Consider the following 8,362-nt stretch of genomic DNA (forward strand, 5'->3'; position numbering starts at 1 on the left):
CACATGGATGCAGGTTAGGATCCAATTAGCATCCAGAGCACTCCATAAGTAATACAATTGGCACATAGGAGTTTTAAGTGGAAATTTTAAATTTATGGACATTCTAAAATTATGGCAGGAGTGGAGGAGCTGGAGCAGGGGAGAGAGAGGAGCTTCTGCCTCAAATGTCTCAGCGGGCTGCTCAGTGCTCCCATTGACTTTCGACACCAGCACGTCCAATGAGTAGAGCCAGGTGTCCTTCGATCTGTTTCAACTCCTCAACAGAGAGTGAAGGGAATGGAAGTGTAGTTTTGCTTTCTTTTTCCCTATAGCTCACCCCAGACACTAATGATAGCAGGCACAGAGTGGACACACTCCACAGTTACTGCAGAAGTCTGAGAAAGTGATGGGGAATGCAGGGAGTCAGAGCCTGACTGCCGCCCCAGTCCTCAACTGGTAGTGACCTTGAGAAAGTCACTCATTCTGCTGTAGCTAGCTTCTCTGCTAATTGAAGGTGACAGTTTTAATCTATGTTCCAGGAGCACTGAGAGGGAGGAAAGGCTCAAAACATCCTGCTTGTCACTATTTATGGCATCCCAAGCAATGAGGTCCATGGGCTACACCAGGCACGGATGACCTTCCTGGAAAAAAAAAATAAAAAAGAAGTGGTAACAGAACTTTTAACACATGGAAGTTTAACACACCACTTAGGGGACTTTGAGACAAGATGGCCTTACCTTAGCCTCACACTCAGCCGTTTGATTTGGTTTGGATGAAGTACATTAAAAACACAAACCAGTGAGCATTCTGGGTCCACAGGTGTGCCAACTTCGAGCTGATCGGTTCCTAGCAGGAAACAGATGTCACACTCAAATCGTGTCACTGAAGAAGTTTGGTAAAACCATTGTTTGTAAAGAGGTGGCATGGTGTGGAGGATTGCACGGGATAGAACAGCTCCTGGGAGAAACTTGGGGACTGAAGGAGCAAGAAAAGAGAGTAGCGGAGGCCAACAGAGAGAAGCTGGGGCATGGTCCAGGCTCACAGACCAGTCAGAGGTGACACCGGTCAGAATAAATGTCCCAGCCCCTCTGTCTCCTATCCCATCTCCTACTGCTGATGCCCATGGCCCAAATCAATAGGGGGACAAGAAACCCAGTGACACCATCCCTTCAGGTCTGCCTCATGGGCAAGGAAGGAAGGCTCCGTAGTCAGCGCCACAGTGACGTCCACGGTGTGATAAAAACATTCAAGTTGTGCAGTCGGACTGTCTACAACTACTCTTGGATTCTCCACTTCCACGAGTTACGTGAGTTACGCAAAACTTTCTGTCAACTGCCGATCATAATATGATAGAGTGAGACAAAAATAATTGAACATTTCCAAAAATTGTTCCTCAGCAATTAGGAGGGAGGGAGGAGTTGACACTACTGGCCTGGAATCCATTCACTCACTTGGCAGAGATGCCCTGGCCGAAGCTTCTCATCAGCTAAACAAATGGGTGAAAACACTAATGGTTTCTGCTAGGAGGAAGGGGATTTATTTAGTGGATGCCATTTGCGGGCATCCACTGACTCATGATAACTTTTTGTAAATAAGCCCAGAATCTCTGAAGCCAGGCTTCCTGGAGAGAGTGTCACATAAGCTCAACTCTCTAGGGCATAACATGGGACGTTTTTGCATTGAAATCCTCCCCACTGTGTGGATCCCCACAGAACTTGCTGTGGAGCCCATCTATTATCCTGTGCCAGACAGCATGGGTCTGACAAGGGAAGAAAGCCCCTGGGAGCTCCATGGGGTGTTCCAGATTTCCCTCTGCTTCATTAGAGGGGTTGGGTTGTCTGCAGCCCAGAAATACTGATAAAGCTTAGTACAAGGTAGGATCTCTCCTTCGGGTGAGGCTGATCAGAGCCAGGGAGGAGAGGTAAGGAGGTGAAGCGAGGTGACGGGAAGGCCTGAGGGAGGCATCTCCCCATCTCTGGGCACATAGAGGTCAGCCCCTGGAGTGAGGACATTCTTCAGTTTTGCCTCCCAGCACCTATCTGACCCCTGCCTCCTGCCGCCCTAGCCTGTTCTCAGGGCTAGTCAGTTAGTTGTGTGATCCTGCAAATGCTCAGGAGGGCCCCTTGTGTGATGAAACTCACATCAAGCCCATTTTCTGGTTCTCTAGTGGTTCAAGTGTGCTACGAAGAGGAGTGGTGGCCACTCTACCTGCAAAGCCCCAGGCCCTACCTCAGACCAGCCAATTCGTTATTTACATCTTAACAGCATCGCAAGGTGAGCTGGGTGGAGAGGAAAGCCAGAGACTGTCTGCTGTGATTCCCTGTGAACTTGCGTGTCACAACACGGTTCGTGGTTGAAAAGGCAGCCATGTTTTGGTTCCTTGTCTGAAAGCTGGCTGGGGGGTGATATATAGTCCAGGGTACACATCGGGTACTTTTGAGCATTCTCATATAGGAGCTGGTTTCCAAGAAATATGTGCTTCAAAGTGCTCAATCCTCAATGTACATCTGTGGACCTAACCCATGGGGTTGTTACGGACATCAGGGTGAACAGATGCAGGACTCTCGGTGTGGTACCTGGTGCTTGGAAAGCAGTCAAGAAGTGTTAGCTCTCACTATCCTATGTGAGTCCTACACAGGTATTTTTTTTTAATTTTTTATTTTTTATAAACATATATTTTTATCCCCAGGGGTACAGGTCTGTGAATCGCCAGGTTTACACACTTCACAGCACTCACCAAAGCACATACCCTCCCCAATCCCACCCCGTTCTCCCAAACCCCCTCCCCCCAGCAACCCTCAGTTTGTTTTGTGAGATTAAGAGTCACTTATGGTTTGTCTCCCTCCCAATCCCATCTTGTTTCATTGATTCTTCTCCTACCCACTTAAGCCCCCGTGTTGCATCACCACTTCCTCATATCAGGGAGATCATATGATAGTTGTCTTTCTCTGCTTGACTTATTTCACTAAGCATGATACGCTCTAGTTCCATCCATGTTGTTGCAAATGGCAAGATTTCATTTCTTTTGATGGCTGCATAGTATTCCATTGTGTATATATACCACATCTTCTTGATCCATTCATCTGTTGATGGACATCTAGGTTCTTTCCATAGTTTGGCTATTGTGGACATTGCTGCTATAAACATTCGGGTGCATGTGCCCCTTTGGATCACTACGTTTGTATCTTTAGGGTAAATACCCAATAGTGCAATTGCTGGGTCATAGGGCAGTTCTATTTTCAACATTTTGAGGAACCTCCATGCTGTTTTCCAGAGTGGCTGCACCAGCTTGCATTCCCACCAACAGTGTAGGAGGGTTTCCCTTTCTCCACATCCTCGCCAGCATCTGTCATTTCCTGAATGTTGATTTTAGCCATTCTGACTGGTGTGAGGTGATATCTCATTGTGGTTTTGATTTGTATTTCCCTGATGCTGAGTGATATGGAGCACTTTTTCATGTGTCTGTTGGTCATCTGGATGTCTTCTTTGCAGAAATGTCTGTTCATGTCCTCTGCCCATTTCTTGATTGGATTATTTTTCCTTGGGTGTTGAGTTTGCTAAGTTCTTTATAGATTCTGGACACTAGTCCTTTACCTGATATGTCATTTGCAAATATCTTCTCCCATTCTGTCAGTTGTCTTTTGATTTTGTTAACTGTTTCCTTTGCTGTGCAAAAGCTTTTGATCTTAATGAAATCCCAATAGTTCATTTTTGCCCTTGCTTCCCTTGCCTTTGGCGTTGTTCCTAGGAAGATGTTGCTGCGGCTGAGGTCAAAGAGGTTGCTGCCTGTGTTCTCCTCAAGGATTTTGATTGATTCCTTTTGCACATTGAGGTCCTTCATCCATTTTGAGTCTATTTTCGTGTGTGGTGTAAGGAAATGGTCCAATTTCATTTTTCTGCATGTGGCTGTCCAATTTTCCCAGCACCATTTATTGAAGAGGCTGTCTTTTTTCCATTGGACATTCTTTCCTGTATTGTCGAAGATTAGTTGACTGTAGAGTTGAGGGTCTATTTCTGGGCTCTCTATTCTGTTCCATTGATCTATGTGTCTGTTTTTGTGCCAGTACCATGCTGTCTTGATGATGACAGCTTTGTAATAGAGCTTGAAGTCTGGAATTGTGATGCCACCAACGTTGGCTTTCTTTTTCAATATCCCTTTGGCTATTCAAGGTCTTTTCTGGTTCCATATAAATTTTAGAATTATTTGTTCCATTCTTTGAAAAAGATGGATGGTACTTTGATAGGAATTGCATTAAATGTGTAGATTGCTTTAGGTAGCATAGACATTTTCACAATATTTATTCTTCCAATCCAGGAGCATGGAACATTTTTCCATTTCTTTGTGTCTTCCTCAATTTCTTTCATGAGTACTTTATAGTTTTCTGAGTATAGATTCTGTGCCTCTTTGGTTAGGTTTATTCCTAGGTATCTTATGGTTTTGGGTGCAATTGTAAATGGGATTTACTCCTTAATTTCTCTTTCTTCTGTCTTGCTGTTGGTGTAGAGAAATGCAACTGGTTTCTGTGCATTGATTTTATATCCTGACACTTTACTGAATTCCTATATAAGTTCTAGCAGTTTGGAGTGGAGTCTTTTGGGTTTTCCACATATAGTATCATATCATCTGCGAAGAGTGATAATTTGACTTCTTCTTTGCCGATTTGGATGCCTTTAATTTCCTTTTGTTGTCTGATTGCTGAGGCTAGGACCTCTAGTACTATGTTGAATAGCAGTGGTGATAATGGACATCCCTGCCGTGTTCCTGACCTTAGCGGAAAAGCTTTCAGTTTTTCTCCATTGAGAATGATATTTGCGGTGGGTTTTTCATAGATGGCTTTGATGATATTGAGGTATGTGCCCTCTATCCCTACACTTTGAAGAGTTTTGATCAGGAAGGGAAGCTGTACTTTGTCAAATGCTTTTTCAGTATCTATTGAGAGTATCATATGGTTCTTGTTCTTTCTTTTATTGATGTGTTGTATCACATTGACTGATTTGCAGATGTTGAACCAACCTTGCAGCCCTGAAATAAATCCCACTTGGTCGTGGTGAATAATCCTTTTAATGTACTGTTGAATCCTATTGGCTAGTATTTTGTTGAGTATTTTCGCATCTGTGTTCATCAAGGATATTGGTCTATAGTTCTCTTTTTTGATGGGATCCTTGTCTGGTTTTGGGATCAAGGTGATGCTGGCCTCATAAAATGAGTTTGGAAGTTTTCCTTCCATTTCTATTTTTTGGAACAGTTTCAGGAGAATAGGAATTAGTTCTTCTTTAAATGTTTGGTAGAATTCCCCCGGGAAGCCGTCTGGCCCTGGGCTTTTGTTTGTTTGGAGATTTTTAATGACTGTTTCAATCTCCTTACTGGTTATGGGTCTGTTCAGGCTTTCTATTTCTTCCTGGTTCAGTTGTGGTAGTTTATATGTTTCTAGGAATGCATCCATTTCTTCCAGGTTGTCAAATTTATTGGCGTAGAGTTGCTCATAGTATGTTCTTATAATAGTTTGTATTTCTTTGGTGATGGTTGTGATCTCTCCTCTTTCATTCATGATTTTATTTATTTGGGTTCTTTCTCTTTTCTTTTTGATAAGTCTGGCCAGGGGTTTATTAATTTTATTAATTCTTTCAAAGAACCAGCTCCTAGTTTCGTTGATTTGTTCTATTGTTTTTTTGGTTTCTATTTCATTGATTTCTGCTCTGATCTTTATGATTTCTCTTCTCCTGCTGGACTTAGGGTTTCTTTCTTGTTCTTTCTCCAGCTCCTTTAGGTGTATGGTTAGGTTGTGTACCTGAGACCTTTCTTGTTTCTTGAGAAAGGCTTGTACCGCTATATATTTTCCTCTCAGGACTGCCTTTGTTGTGTCCCACAGATTTTGAACCATTGTATTTTCATTATCATTTGTTTCCATGATTTTTTTCAATTCTTCTTTAATTTCCCGGTTGACCCATTCATTCTTTAGAAGGATGCTGTTTAGTCTCCATGTATTTGCGTTCTTTCCAAACTTCCTCTTGTGGTTGAGTTCTAGCTTTAGAGTATTGTGGTCTGAAAATATGCAGGGAATGATCCCAATCTTTTGATACCGGTTGAGTCCTAATTTAGGACCAAGGATGTGATTTATTCTGGAGAATGTTCCATGTGCACTAGAGAAGAATGTGTATTCTGTTGCTTTGGGTTGAAAAGTTCTGAATATCTCTGTGATGTCCATCTGGTCCAGTGTGTCGTTTAAGGCCTTTATTTCCTTGCTGATCTTTTGCTTGGATGATCTGTCCATTTCAGTGAGGGGAGTGTTAAAGTCCCCTACTATTATTGTATTATTGTTGATGTGTTTCTTTGATTTTGTTATTAATGGGTTTACATAGTTGGCTGTTCCCACGTTGGGGGCATAGATATTTAAAATTGTTAGATCTTCTTGTTGGACAGACCCTTTGAGTATGATATAGTGTCCTTCCTCATCTCTTATTATAGTCTTTGGCTTAAAATCTAATTGATCTGATATAAGGATTGCCACTCCTGCTTTCTTCTGATGTCCATTAGCATGGTAAATTCTTTTCCACCCCCTCACTTTAAATCTGGAGGTGTCTTCGAGCTTAAAATGAGTTTCTTGGAGGCAACATATAGATGGGTTTTGTTTTTTTTATCCATTCTGATACCCTGTGTCTTTTGACAGGGGCATTTAGCCCATTAACATTCAGGGTAACTATTGATAGATATGAATTTAGTGCCATTGTATTGCCTGTAAGGTGACTGTTACTGTATATGGTCTCTGTTCCTTTCTGATCTACCACTTGTAGGCTCTCTCTTTGCTTAGAGGACCCCTTTCAATATTTCCTATAGAGCTGGTTTGGTGTTTGCAAATTCTTTCAGTTTTTGTTTGTCCTGGAAAGTTTTAATCTCTCCTTCTATTTTCAATGATAACCTAGCTGGATATAGTATTCTTGGCTGCATGTTATTCTCGTTTAGTGCTCTGAAAATATCATGCCAGCTCTTTCTGGCCTGCCAGGTCTCTGTGGTTAAGTCAGCTGCCAATCTAATATTTTTACCATTGTATGTTACAGACTTCTTTTCCCGGACTGCTTTCAGGATTTTCTTTTTGTCACTGAGACTTGTAAATTTTACTATTAGGTGACAGGGTGTGGGCCTATTCTTATTGATTTTGAGGGGCGTTCTCTGAACCTCCTGACTTTTGATGCTCGTTCCCTTTGCCATATTGGGGAAATTCTCCCCAATAATTCTCTCCAGTATACCTTCTTCTCCCCTCTCTCTTTCTTCTTCTTCTGGAATCCCAATTATTCTAATGTTGTTTCGTCTTATGGTGTCACTTATGTCTTGAATTCTCCCCTCGTGGTCCAGTAGCTGTTTGTCCCTCTTTTGCTCAGCTTCTTTATTCTCTGTCATTTGGTCTTCTATATCACTAATTCTTTCTTCTGCCTCATTTATCCTAGCAGTGAGAGCCTCCATTTTTTATTGCACCTCATTAATAGCTTTTTTGATTTCACCTTGGTTAGATTTTAGTTCTTTTATTTCTCCAGAAAGGGCTTTTATGTCTCTCGAGAGGGTTTCTCTAATATCTTCCATGCCTTTTTCGAGCCCAGCTAAAACCTTGAGAATTGTCATTCTGAACTCTAGATCTGACATATTACTAATGTCTGTATTGATTAGGTCCCTAGCCTTCGGTACTGCCTCTTGTTCTTTTTTTGTGTTGAATTTTTCCGTCTTGTCATTTTGTCCAGATAAGAGTATATGAAGGAGCAAGTAAAATACTAAAAGGGTGGCAACAACCCCAGGAAAATATGCTTTAACCAAATTAGAAGAGATCTCAAATTGTGAGGGGGGAGAAAAGGGATAAAAAGAGGTTCAATAAGGAAGAAAAAAAAAGAAAATAATTTAAAAAAAAGAAAACAAATAAGAAAAATATAAAAATGAATATATATATATATTATATAAACTAGTTAAAAAAGAAAAAGGTAAAAGTTAAAAAAAATTTACCAGAAGGCGAGAAAAAAAACAAAAAATGAAAAAGAAAAAAATTAAATTAACTGCAAGACTGAAAAAAATCACAGGGAAAGTAATCCGCTCGGGTTTGCTTTCAGGAGCTTTTGTTCCCTGAGCGCTTTCCATAGAGTTCCGGAGGATGGGAATACAAATGGCGGCCTCCTGGTCTCCAGCCTGGAGGAGCCGAGAGCCCAGGGCCCCACTCGTCAGTGCGCCCTCAGAGAACAGCGCCCAGTTACTCCCGTCTGCCTGACCTCCGGCCGCGCTCTGAGCTCACCGAGCCTGCGACCGGTTCAAGGTAACCCCGAGCTGCGAGCTTACTGTCGGCTCTGTCTCTGTAGCCGGCTTTCCCGTTCCAATACCCGCAAGCTCTGCGACACTCAGACACTT

Source organism: Mustela putorius, unplaced genomic scaffold, assembly GCF_011764305.1.
Source record: "Mustela putorius furo isolate JIRA1106 unplaced genomic scaffold, ASM1176430v1.1 tig00000224_pilon_pilon_pilon, whole genome shotgun sequence".
Classification (NCBI taxonomy): Eukaryota; Metazoa; Chordata; class Mammalia; order Carnivora; family Mustelidae; genus Mustela; species Mustela putorius.